Source organism: Plectrocnemia conspersa, unplaced genomic scaffold (assembly GCF_051122295.1).
Source record: "Plectrocnemia conspersa isolate PC_06_02 unplaced genomic scaffold, ASM5112229v1 ptg000014l, whole genome shotgun sequence".
NCBI lineage: Eukaryota > Metazoa > Arthropoda > Insecta > Trichoptera > Polycentropodidae > Plectrocnemia > Plectrocnemia conspersa.
This window is the reverse complement of record NW_028277178.1, coordinates 28,903,978-28,918,458: the sequence shown is the minus strand read 5'-3', so window position 1 is coordinate 28,918,458 and position 14,481 is coordinate 28,903,978. Positions and strand designations below refer to the sequence as shown.

Below are 14,481 nucleotides of genomic sequence, written 5' to 3'. Positions count from 1 at the left end.
ATGTTTTGTTTTTTTGTAAATAGTGACGCATTGGGATAAGCTTTTAAATCACTTAATTTAAATAAAATAATTTGATTATTTTTAAAGGCTTATGTTGCTTGCATTATAATGAAAATATAAATGATAGATAAAATGTGTCATATACAAATAATGCTTGACAATACTATGGCACAGGGGTTGTGTCACTGGACTGTAGCTGTTAGCCGAAACATGGCACACATGTTGTGCCATCGGACTGTTTAGCGTTAACCACGCGTTTCTGTAGTTTTGTTTAAATTATAATTTATTACATACAGAAGATGCCAGATACATGCTTAGAAAAATGTTCATACAATATTTTGCGAGAAAAGGCTTTTCTTGGAAAAAATAATTTAAAAATACTGCCAGTGATTGTAAAGTAAATAAATTCTTGCAATGTTTCAAGACATTTAAGGCTTTCAATGCCGATTTGAATTTAATGCAATGACTATAAAATATTTCTAGAAATTTGTCAAGATTCTAGATGAAGTAAGAATTAAAGGAGAGTAGTGGGCTAAAGTTTACGAAAGAACCATGAACGGTATATATAAAAAAAGCGCAGAACTTTAAGCTAAAGTATCTAGATAAACAGAAAAAGTGGGGTCGATCATGGCTAACAATTTTATTACATAAGTTATTTAACCAGATATTATAGTAGATACTGGAGAAGTTTAACATAAATTAAAAACCTTTAATTTATTAAGGCCATCGATTCATATTAAGCTCCATTAGCAACTGTTAAACGAGACATGGGGGTTTTTAATAATAGTATTAAAAATTAAATTGATAAAAGTTTGGTTTAACAATACCCATTAAAACATCTAAACTGTTACATAAGCATTAAAACTCTCTTCAAAAAAATCATTATAGGTTTCGTATCGAATAAACATTGTTTGAATTATCATTTGTAATTATCGAACAGCCTCCTTGAAACCTTTACAAAAGGCTAGATTTGGAGAAGGAGTTGAACTTTAACTAGCTGAAACGATTCCGAAAGACCTTATTTATTATTATTTATTACTTTATCATTTTACAATATAGAATTAAATCTACTTTTCTACTTAACAGTAATATATTTTACTTCAATTAAAATTTGCACACTGTAAGAAAAAGCTCTAGCATCTCGTTTTGCGATATAATCAAACGGGAACTTGGAAAAGCTACGATCTTGCACTTTTGACAGTTAGACGGCAATAAACCGCAACTGCACACGTGACCGGAATCTCTCGCTCCGTCACCGGGCGAAAAATGTTTACCTCCCCTGATAGACAAACCGGATTCGATTAGCGTCGGCACCATGCAAGAACGAAACCGTTTTGGCGCTTGGCCAATGCATTCTGTTCAGATTTTTCCGTCTGTTCTTAACGCAAACTGATTTTAATGGCCGGAGAGGGATGAAAAAATATCTAGGGCGGTCCGATAGTCAACTGACGTGTGCCATTAAGCCAAATGAAATTCGAAGAATTATTGCATTTTTTGCTCTATTGTCAATTTATGTCATTTTAAAGAATTTTTCTTGTCATGAAAAACGAAAGATATATGTATCTAGGTTAGATTAGGTTATGCTTAAACATCAAATTAAATTAGGAAAATATAAGAACTCATCTTGATATGAAACTATTAGCTTATTCTATGTATATTATATAACTATAGAATTGTTCCTGGTATTGATTAATTCAATTAAAGAATCATAATAAAATATACATAAATTTGATTATATTATTATATATACTATATTATGATTGCAATACCACATTGATGAAAGTCTGTTATTCTACCTTTAGTGACTATATATATATATATTCAAATTTATTCATAATTATGAAAAAAGGACTTCTAATGACCGGTCTTATTAGTAGGGACTCTAATTTAATAACATTCTAAAACTACTTGCTATTTATAAAATGTTAGTAGAAAATAAATTGACAGATTTTATTACAATTATATAGAACTATATGAGAGATAATTAAATTGTTTAATTAAATATTTCATGATTTTATTAAAAAATGGAATAAAAATACACTGTAGTGATACAAATTATGAGAATATTAAATTTGTAAGAGAGCTGAAAGCCGTAAATCTTTAATGTTGATCACTACCTTGTAAAAAAATATGTAAAAAAAAAGATTAAGTATTACTATACGTAAATCGTTTATTGCTAATCTCTGACATTTTTATCGTTATATTTAAGTAAACACTGTTTTCAAAAATTACTTAGATGTTTTTCTACGATAAAAAGTGTAATTATAGAATGAAAAAGGAATATAGAAATATAAAAAAATAAAATATACACAAGAATCACTAAAAATAATATGACGTTATTAACTATCTGTATTTAATATTTTTATACTTAATAAAACGTAGCTATATCGCTTAGAATTAATATAATATACTACACATAAATATTTATAAAACCTTAAAAAAAATCTGACATAGATTTACTATGAGAACAACAAAATATGAATTTATCAGTTGTGTCAATTAATTGGTCAGGTAAAGCAATTATTGCAAAGACGCATTGAGCGTTAGAAAAAGACATATCGCATTTATGCGTTAAAAGCGCAATAAATCAAAACACTATTAGTCTTAATGATCCGCCGATAAGTACAGTTATTATCCGAGACTCTAATAGATCCTTAAATTTAATAATTTAATAACGGTCATCTAGTGATTTTACAAGCACGAAATAATGTGTGGCATTGACAGGTGCCAAGAACTAAAGTGTTGACAAATATCCACGCAACAATTCTTATAAGTAACACAGACTAATTCAACCTCAAAATCTTTGCTTTTGGTGTGCATATCGAGAATTTCCAAAGTAACGAAATATTCTATTACTAATTTAATTTAAACTCGTAACAATGCATATATTGAAAAAGTAGTCGCTTCCCTCTTCACGTCAACTCTAGTCCAGCCATATTGAACGCGATATTCAGAGACGATTGAATGCTACATACGCATAAAAATCTAAGAGAATTTAATGTAAATAAATATACTCAAAATTATAATATTATATTAAAATAAACCAGATGACAGTCAAGTCAGAGCAAAACAAATAAATTATTAAAAAAAACAATTATTGGATATACTATGAAACACATTGATGGTAATGAATATCATGAAAAAACCTTTTAAGTACTACATTATATTTAACAAAAACATATATATTATTATATATAACAATACATATAGAAAATAATGTCAATTATATTTATATCAATTTTTATATGATCAGTTTCTTAATCATATATGATTATTCAACTTAAATTGTTATTAAAAACGTGTTAATGTGATAACATCATTTAATTAAAAACTAAGTGCATAAAGATTGAGAACAGATATATATTTATATATTGTTGACGTCAATAAATATATATATGATTTTATCCATTATCTAAATACGTATCTACACGAGTGTTTTGCATGATAGATTTTGTCAAATCGTCCATTTTAGAGCAATCAATTAAAGCACTAAAAATAGGTTTACGGGAAAACTATCTATAATATAGATTCAAATGTGATCCTTGTTACAATACATATAAAATAAAAAAACACAATTGTAGATTGAGATGAACTAATCTTATTAAAAAAATACACCTCATTAAAATTAAGAGTTTTTAATTATAATTTTTCAAGAAATTATATTTTTTTGCTATACGAGTTTTACTTATAAGTTCGAGATACAATGCGATCCGATTGTAGTCGACTGACATGTGCGATTCACACTATTGTAGCCGGCCTGCGAAATGAAATTGAAAGAGTCCCAAGGGAGTGATATTTTTTTAAAGGGATAAGTCCCTCATTACTCGGCGGGGAAACATAGTTCATTGCGATTTTGAGGCCGGAGTGGCCTTAGGCCTTCGCATACAATGTTTCCCCGGTTGGTTTTTCAATGTTTCTCCGTTTATTACATGTACTTTTATCTGTCTTTTATCTCTCGCTGTGAACACACTCAATGCACAATGTAGACGTAACACAAAATCGTCTTCCGCGTTTATATTACTTTTATTTTATAATTTTAAAAGTAAATATATTAATAATGTTAAACAAAATTCTCTAATCACGTAACACGACTTGTAAATTAAATACAGGTACAGTGTATAATTGATATATTTCATTGTGTAACATTAAAACTTTACCAGGCATTGTTCATTTAAAATATATGCTATAAATAACTTTATTAAAACAGATTCGTTTTCTTAATAAGACAATATGCAATAAATTAAAAAATATATAAGGTAAGCTAAAGCCAGAAAAGTACTTATATAATACAAATACATAAAACTTGTATTGTATTACAGCTCTATATTTCAAAAGAAAATATGGTATATACTACTCTATTGCTTTTAACGTGGATCCTAAAAAGAGACTAAACTTGAATTTGGTCAGAAAATTTTTTTCATGAAACCGAAATATTAAAAAAACTGTTGTAAGCAACAAGCTTTTAATAAAAATAAATTTGCATAGCAACATCAAATCAATAATAAATAATTAAATTTTGAGCGATTAAAATAAATAAAGGTCATTAACCAGTCGTAAGAACAACGACACACCATCGTATTATTTTCGGAGAGCTTATCTACCATCTTTACTGTTCTTGGCTTTCGCAACAATGGCGCAATCCTAGAAAGCGAGAGATAAAATGGTGACTCCTACGTGATCTGAACACGAAAATCTAATTCAAACCACGCCACAACACAAAAATAGGTCTCAAGTCAACTAGAATTAGAGCCTGTCAGATCTTTAGCTGTCATCAAGGTCGGAACACTCTTTGTGGACGCAACCAGCGACTTCCTCGGCCGGCCGATGTAAACCAAGTGCCACAAAAATTCCGCGCATTAATTATTGCATCACACAGCTCCAAAAACAGCAACAAATTCAGTAACATTTTTGTCTGACTACAGAGTTCTATTTTACCTCCTAGTTTATTTCGCAATTGTAAATTGCTAGGGGTGGAGTAATGTTGGAACCATCAAGTTAACTGTATAATATTTTTATTAAAAATAAATTCGCTCATTTAATATAATAATATAAATATTATAAATATCGTTTTATATATTTTTGAAGCGATTAAAATAAATAAATATCATAAATCAGTCGACATATCAAAGTAATAATAAAAAAAATATAAAATCAGTGCGAATAAAAAAAAGAATTAATACTATTTACAAGGATAGAGCGAAACATCCTTTCTTTTGTCATTTTTGAATGGATTTTTTTTCAGGTAGTGGTCCCAACATCTGAAACGGGTACAGGGCTTATCCAAAATAAATAATATATAAGGAGCTTCATTTTTGTGAGAAAATAAATTGCACCGCAGTGAATTCAATAAAATTAAAAACCCTGATCTAGAGAGATGTATTAACATTATGCGCTACAATATTTTAAGCATATATTTTTCTACTGAAATATGTATAGTTTCCATTAACATTTTTAAATTTTAATCCGCAAAGCATTAAAATATGACCGAATAAATGTAATCCTTATTTTTTATATTAAAATTTTCCAAATTGAAAATATTTCGACAACATTGAAAAACATAAATGAATAGAATGTAATCCGCGAGTTCCCTGCTTATAATCTAAGGGTATTAATCGGATTTCATGCGTCGGAAGTTTCAATAAAATATTCAGTCTTTCCGATACCAATTTTTTTGGGATCGATCATGAAATGCCGCATTTTATTTATGTCAAGTATTATTTTATCAATAAAATTAATTCTCGAGCACGTAAGTTAGCATTGTCTGGAGCAGATGTGCAGTTTATGTGTTTGAACAGCACCGACCAGTGTTTATAGGATCTCTGCAGCAATTTGAAGTAGGAAACATTGTCTTCGGGCCAAAGGAGAACCGATCGAGATAACCAAGAGATAGAGAGAATACTCTCTGATAAAACAGCATCCAGGGACGCCACTGTTTACGTTGATTACCGACAATTTATATAACCGATTGGGAGTATTCCAATACAAAACATAATATTTTTTATACGTATTACATAATGCATTATTTTATTTATATATATACTTTCCGCATTGCAGTTTGCAAAGAGATAAGATAGTAATTCGGCGATTATAAGGTATTAAAAAATGTACACCTTGCTTATCAATTATGTACACGTCGTTTACTGCAATGCGTTTTATTATCGTTTTTCTGTGAAGTTATGTAAGGTGAAAAGTATGAAAGAAGATAAAATTGAAGCAAATGAGAATACTTTTTGCAACTTGGATCGTTTATCAAACTCGAAGCGTCGCGAGTCGGAGAAAAACGTTTGGAGAGGAAAAATGGCAAAATTCGCACAAAAGAAAATTGAATCGGCTTATTATTTCGTTTCTATTGTTCAATTTCATCATATTAAGCGAAGCGTTTGCATAAATTTGTATGTGAAGTGTCTTTCAAACCAACTTTTCAGTTTCATTGCGGTTTAAAACTTGGCTAAAGTCTTGTCAATAGACTAATAATTATTTATAAGAACCAGTTACTGTTAAAGATATATGGTTTTAAATATTTATAATATGATTTATACATAATACATGTAAATGAAATGCTAAAATGTGATCGTTTTATAAAAAACTAGAGTTGTTTTTCGATTTTAAAATAAATTGTAAAACATATATATATATATTGTTGACTATGAAGCACTCCTTAAGAATTATGGTTCTTTGAATTTTTAATATATTGCTAAATAATAAAACTACATTAATAGCGTTACTATCTTGCTATATATTAATTTTATATATTTTAAATAAAATAAATATTTTGGTTTAAAACTCAGCTAATTTTCTGGAAAAGCGGAGAAGTATAAACAATATTTATCATGGCTACAAAATTTAATTAAACAATATTCAGTATCTAATTTAAAATAAAATTTGTTATATAATACAAATTCATTATTATAATAGCTAAAATAAAAAAAGCATAAAATTAAATTTTTCTCAAAAAATTTTTACAAATATCAACAGATGTCAATATAAAAAAAACAATTTCTCAACAAAAATTTCTATATGAAAATCAAATTCATTAAATACTAATATTAAAATAATTAAAATAACACAATACAAAAATATTTTTTTTAACTATTACAAAACATAAGTTAAAATACTTCTTATGCTATATAAAAAAACTTAACTAAATATTTGTATTGATACGAATCGAATTTAATTATGTAATGAAACAAATTTTACGACGAAATGACATACATAAAATTAAGCTTTCATTGTATCATATACCAAATAATACACGGGCGCAAATAAATTTTGATTGAACCAAATTATTATAAGGAAAAGTTATGTAAAATTTCGTTCCTAACTGATTGATGGTGGGTGCTTTTGTTACCTACCTAGGCGACAAAATTAACAATACGAAAATTTCCTTGAATATATAGTAATGTAAACATTCATATGTACGTGAATACATATAAAGTAATACGGTATTCATAAATGCAAGTGCGACATTACCGCCCACAGAGTTTCTTATATATTCCAAGGGTGGGTTTTCATACTTTGACTGTGTTTACTATGCAATATCTGGAAAGTCATTTGGAAACATTGTAGTTTAACTTATTTAGCGTTTGTCTGTTTGGCGTATAATTTGATCAGAAACGCATTTAAAACGGTAGTAAAATTTAATTAAAAGAGCGTTAAGAAAAATACTGTGAAAATTGTAATACTATCGAAGTTAAAGTTGCTACTTTTATTAATAAATCGGTCTTGTAAAATATTTTATAGAAATAAAATTATTTCAGAATTTAATATTTAACGTGAAATATTATGTGGTAGAATTATCCATGCTAAAGATTTTTTTTATATAATAAATTATACTCACAATTTTGTTATTTTATCGTACTAATCGCAAATCGAATACATTATTTAATCAATTCCATACACGAGATTAATCTTTATCTGTCCCTCAAATCCTCAAACTTGAATCCCTCGGGTGTTTTTTGCTCCAAATAGATTTTTTTCTGTAAAACCAGAAAAATGAATATTAAACTGTATATATTATTTAAAAACAATATGTTTACATTTTTATAATATAATGAAATACATCTTTAATAATCAATAAGAGTATATTAAAGTAAAATAAACTGTTTAAAATTCGATTAATTAGTTTTGCTGCTGAAATATACATATAATGTTGCGTTTTAAATATTAGAAAAAAAATATATAAAAAATAATAATTATATATTTACAAATATAGTATATAAATTTAACCCTTTTTAAAAACTTTTATTAATAAATTTATAGTATCACTGATTCACACCAATTATTTATGATATTAATGCAATTATCAATTTGAGAATACGTTGCATTAAAAAATAGTATAAAGTGCAGTAAAGTTGTGCAAATTTACATTAGACCAATATCAATATAAGGATTAAATCAGCAGGTCTTTAAACAGTAAAATATCTTCTAGCAACATTTTCAGACTTAATAATCTAAATAATATGCTATACAGTTTTTAAACGTTAAAGACAAAAAATAGCTTTTTTGCTAAAATCTGACACCACCGTGAGAAAAACTTTATGCAAATTTAATCGAAGTACGCGTCATAAAAAAACGCTTGGTAAGAATGAAGTGTGCATTCAGAATTGCTATCAAAATTACTGTTTGTTATCTGCTGTAACGGTAAATAGCAATCTGCTTAAAAAATTGCAGAACGGACACTTTTTTGTAAGGGGTGAAAAATAAAATACCTCAATAATTGTAAATACGGAGTTGCGGACAACCAAAATAGCTTTCTCAGACACTACTTTTTTGTGATTTTTTTTAGAATTTTTACTGACATGTACTTTGGAATTTACAGCATTAATACTTTCGGAGCTTTCTAGCTTAGACATTTTAACTAAGATGTTGCTTAGCTAACTTTATACCATCAAGATCATAAGCCGCTGCTTTTTTCTTTGCATCCGATGCAATTCATTAATATAATAATCGCTCAAGTATTGAATAGTTTGTTAAGAGCAAAGAAATTTCGTCTAAGGATTAAGACTAATATTTTATTATGATAGAAAATTGTATGCTTATAATCATATGGTGTTCATTTGAAATGAAAAAGATGTTTCATCTTGTCGATATTTTCATTTAATAATTGCAACCCTTATGAAGAGATTAAATCAGTAAGTAGAATGGTCTAAAAGAATTAAGCTAAATTATTAAATCATATAAACCCTGGTGAAACACCTAACCAACATATTCATACCGGAGAACTCAACTTCAGACTATCTTAGATTGCAGAAGCCGCCGCTTCTCTCTTCGCATCTCTGGTCCAACTCGACGTCTAGCGTCAGAACATATACAAACTGTAAGTAATGATCTTAATTATTTAAAAAAAAAAAAAATTATAACAACAAACGTTGTCTTAAAAAAAACAGAAATTAAATACCTGACACAAAGATCAAAACAGTGTAAACGTTTTTAAGAGAGCCGTAAAAATGTCGCAGCTGAAAAGAGAAATGGGCGGTTTAGTAAAATAACTACAGATTAAAATGTACAAAATTAAGATATTGTGCGTATTAATCAATATAAGAGTCATTTCTTAGGAATTTAATATCAAAGCAATTTTAGGCGCAAAAAGAGTAGAAACCAAATTTATTTTAAAACTGTCGAATTTTGTTGAACCATAATTTTTTTAACGCATTGTTTTGGATCACAAATCATGGATATTTGTTTCGAATTAAAAGGCTAATCGTACTAGTTGAAGCGCCTAAAAGAGCCAAGATCAAAAGTACGTCAAGTTTGATCGAATTTCAAGGTTTTTCATACTATTTTATTTAAGTATAAGTCGTGCGGTGAATACAGTTTTATGCTATTTGTGTAAGGCTATCTAAAGTATTGGAATACATGTCATTACTAATTATTTTTGACTAAAAACAGAACTGTTCTGATGCCGCAGCCACTTTATTTACCAAATATGCGCCTTTGTGATTATTTATTGTTTCTACAGATACAGAAATCATTCAAAGGACAACATTATGCGACTATAAGTGAGTTAGAAACTATACTTAATAGACTAATCTATAAACTTTTATTGCATTGAAAGAAATGGTTTCATAAGTATTCGATATCTGATTCAAACTATTTTAAAGGAAACAATATAAATATTTGAAGAAAAAGATATTTACAATCGCGTTTATTATTTGAGCCACAATTTTCTCCAATCCTTTCCTGACTAAGACCATCCAGCTCCTTAAAACAAATATGTATTAAACGACAGTTATGACAAGCTTTGATTTGGTGCTCTTGTCATAACACATATTATGACAAAAGCATTTCAAATAATTTTAAATAAAGTAATAAAATAAAAAATAAATCAATTTATTTTGTTGATTGAGTATTTTTTAATAAATATTTATAATTTATAAATGAGTTAGCTTTAGATAGTTAAATTACATACCTTGAGTTACCTTTAGTGTAATTCAATATAATATAACATCTCCAAAAATTCAGCTTTTTGCGTAATGCAAAATCAGAAAAATGTCCCAATATATCAACAACAAAAATATAAAAACGAAGCGAAAAATATGTCACTGATTAACGGCTTTTGCATTTGGTCTGTTGTATTGTTATTTATTTAGTGGTTGTTGATTGTGTTTACTTCGTAACGCTTGTCCTCTTAAAACAGAAAATGTACAAAAAATAATTAATTATATAAAACTAAAACCAATTATACTCACTGTCCGAATTTACATTTTGTTTTATAAAAATAAATATATTTATTGTATATTTCCGCCCACTCTGTACATTGTCAGTATATATATATATATATATAGCACAATATCCAACTTTTGTTCATTCCGTGCGCCTCGAAGGAAACTCACCTATTTTCTTGACATCTATTGTCACAGCCATCTGCAAAGGGAATATGTCTGAGTGCATCATACCTTTGTGCACTTCTGGATTCGCCATTTTTTCAATTTTTTTACCCAGAGGTAAAATACACTTATCCGCCATGCTGTTTTACACCCTTTCAGCCACATTTTTATTCAATCAAATCCCAAAAAAGCTTACTAATAAACATGGCGATTGAACCAAATCCGAATGTTATTTCCTGCGTCGAATTGAAATGCAATTTCGTTATATGAGTAAATTAATGATTTTGCACAGATTTTATGATTAAATACCCTAAAACGCCGTAAACCCAATAAAGCATTGTTGTCCAAAACGAGGTTAAATTTAACTAGTTCGAACCTTAAGCTATAGCATTAAGTGCCTTTATTAATTTGGACGAGTGTGCGACACTCTATTGTTAGACTTTACTATGGTGATATAAATAAGCTGAGGGGATGATTCATCTGTTGAAATGAAGTGAATTTTTCCTTTAATATATATAATTTAAAATTATTTCAAAGATAAGCTTTTGATGGCATTTTTTATATTTATAAATTATATAATTGCGAATAATACAGATTAAAAATATGTATGTTACTAATTTGTTATCTAGGTGTCAAACACACCTTAAAAAAATAGAGCTAGTAAAGTTGGTTTATGTCTATGTGAATGAAATATTCTAGCTACATTAAATTATATTTTTTATTTAATATATAGTTAGGTACATATAAATGTATATTTAAGATTATATAGATATTTCTTACTAAAAAAACATGAAGGAGCATTCATAATTGAATTTTATAGATAAGAAAAGTCGTGGGTTTTGCGCAATTAAACATCTGTTTTTAGTATTAAGCGACAAGATTAAGTCACTAATATTTTTTTTATTAGTATTGAACTTGAATATTAATTACTATTGTACAGTAATTGTTTAATATGTTTTATTATCTGAAGATTTTTATGACTTAATAAATAATCAGAATTTCAGAGATGCTATAAAATATATTACTATCCCCGGCAAATTAATTTTGTTCTATTTCTAAAAAGAAAGTACTTTTTAACGATCATGGGCCCGGCGTTAAAATATGTTTATACAAAAACTCATCAATCGAGTGTTTGTCCAACACTTTTATTGCCACATCAAGCGACAAATTATCGATACACAATCGACTATTAATACAATTGGCCAATTTTCGACAAACACAGTGACGTCATGCTGAAAAAGTTAGTTTTACACCTTTACGGGCTTTGAAAATGAAATCAAGTACTCGGAGAGAAAATTCCCAGACGGCCAAACGACTTCTTTATATCCCTTTGGATATTTGCAATATTTTGTGGACGGAATTTATAACCATAATGCAATAACAATTCAGGATTCTATTTATATTTATTAATTTCAAATAATGTGTTTTTATTATAAACATTATTAAAAAAATACATAAAATTCACTGATTTAATTGATATTAATTCATGGCGTATAACTTATATATCAACACAATATTGATATATTGATTTATAAGTTATAATGCTGTGAACTTTAATTTTTGAAAAAATGTAAAATTGTTAGGAAAACAATTTTTTAAGTATTTTTTAATATATCATGTATAAAATTGTATTGTAAAAAAATATTTTTGATATACAGTATTGTCATAATGCGCAATGGAGTCAAAATAATATTTTAAATTATTGAAATTTCAAATATACATACATAGCACCAGTCAGGAGATACGGCCCACGCGCGTCCAAAGTTCCGGGAGCGGTGACCGCAATCCTAGCAGCCATCGAGAAGTACGTCCGTTTCTTACGATCTCCCTACAGCGTACGGAGTGTAGATATGGCTTACGAGCAGGACAGTGTTTAACGCAGCACAAAATCAGACTTCTGCTGCAGACTAAGGCATCATAAAGAGTGCACATTTCTCATGATTAAACTGAGCATCTTTATCGATCTTCTGTGAGCTTCCACAATGTTTAGATTTAATTTTCAGTGCTTCTCGAACGTCACAGCAAGATCAGCAAAATGCCAGACTAGAATTCATCCCCCGAGATGCTTCAAGTTATCTGCAAATAATAATAAAAATCAATGCTATCTTCATGTCATTAATGAGCAATAGAAACAGCAATAAACCTAAGTCGAATGAACTTTATTATGGTAATAAATTATATTTACAGCTCTGAAACCAAGTCCAATGTCAATAAAAGCAAAACTGAAATAAGTTTGATTCTATAAAAGTGTAGCACATATAAATATTTTAAAAGTTTATAGAGAAAAACCTAATAGATGAAAATTTGTATTGTAATATTAAATTATTTACACAGTGATTTGCAAACAGTACTAAGTAAAATACCTAAATAGTGTAAATTACTTATGATTTATAATTTAAAATATAATAATATATACTATGTATATAATTATTTAGTATTTTATCAAAAAAATATGTAGCTAGTTATTGCTTATTTTTACTCAATATATGTACATAAAAATGTTTGTATCAATATTTAGTATTTTTCTCGAAAGCAAAGTTAGTTAATCCATCGATATGGTAAATATAAATGTTTATAAATTATATATATACATAAATTGCAAACATTTATATTAACCATATTGGTAGATTACTCTTTATGTTGTGTAAAAATATTATATAATGATACATACGCTATGAAAATCTTACAACTTCGTTAATAAAACATACACAACATTATTTAAAAAAAAATTTTTACCAAATTATCAGAACAGTAGATACTTAAATAATTTACTAAGTTTTTTCTCTTCCAATAAAGTTGCTAATTTACAGTATCTAACATTTATTTTAAACGTTAAAATGTTCCGAGTTTAATTAAATGAGTTTATCTAATCATGTTTGTTCATACATGCTCATTACTTTGACGATTATGCGAAATTACGTTGTATGTATTAAGTTTTCCCTAATTTTTAATAAAAAATGTAAGAGCATAAAACTGAATTTTTTAAGATAAAACCAAAAAAGAACTTGCAAAATATCATAAACTATTTCAAAATGAAAATAAATTATTGATAACAAATTACTGGAAAGATATATCTGATTAATGCTCAAATAATAAAATTATAATAAAGGTTTGTACATATTTTATATCTTTTTTTAAATTGACATATAACCTGTTTCAGTTACAAAATATAGTGAATCTTTAAAAATATGTTTGGAATCAAGTCAGTATCATTAGTTGAGAATGAGTCTAAAATTTGCCACAATTAACCATTTATTTATAGCGCAAGTGACGATCTGATATTAAGGCGGATTAGGACCACTTATAAATACACATTTTAAATGGATCTTTATAAAAGTCAGTTTGAGTCTATATAAATACAATGGATAAAAATAATCAATTGAATAAGGCTGGCATGTACCTAAATTACAAGTGCTCTGTGAGTGTTGCCAAATCTCTAGCTGTTATACGTGCAATTAAATTTTAAAAAACATCCGTCCTATAAAATCGCATTGGCCAAAAAATCGATTATGAAAGACAAATAATTCTGCCTTGGGGCGCAGGTAAGCTCTGTCTAAATTTGAGTACCAAACAAGAGACTTTTTTCATTTTAAGACAAACTTAGTCCAGCCATGATGTATGAAATCCATAAATTGAACGTGATATTCGAAGAGGA

The 14,481-nt window shown here is 27.8% G+C and overlaps 1 long non-coding RNA gene across 4 annotated transcripts in view; it reads right to left on the bottom strand.

Moving 5' to 3' along the window:
• Positions 1-14,481, bottom strand: part of LOC148226722 (uncharacterized) — a 76,710-nt gene that overhangs the window by 4,979 nt on the left and 57,250 nt on the right. For all 4 annotated transcript variants that reach the window (XR_015812193.1, XR_015812194.1, XR_015812196.1 and 1 more), the window contains 6 exons: positions 12,551-12,902; positions 10,409-10,626; positions 10,137-10,200; positions 9,398-9,455; positions 9,215-9,314; positions 7,838-7,976 (listed from right to left, as the gene is read on the bottom strand). This is a non-coding gene — a long non-coding RNA (uncharacterized LOC148226722). The remainder of the gene's footprint in view (positions 1-7,837; positions 7,977-9,214; positions 9,315-9,397; positions 9,456-10,136; positions 10,201-10,408; positions 10,627-12,550; positions 12,903-14,481) is intronic.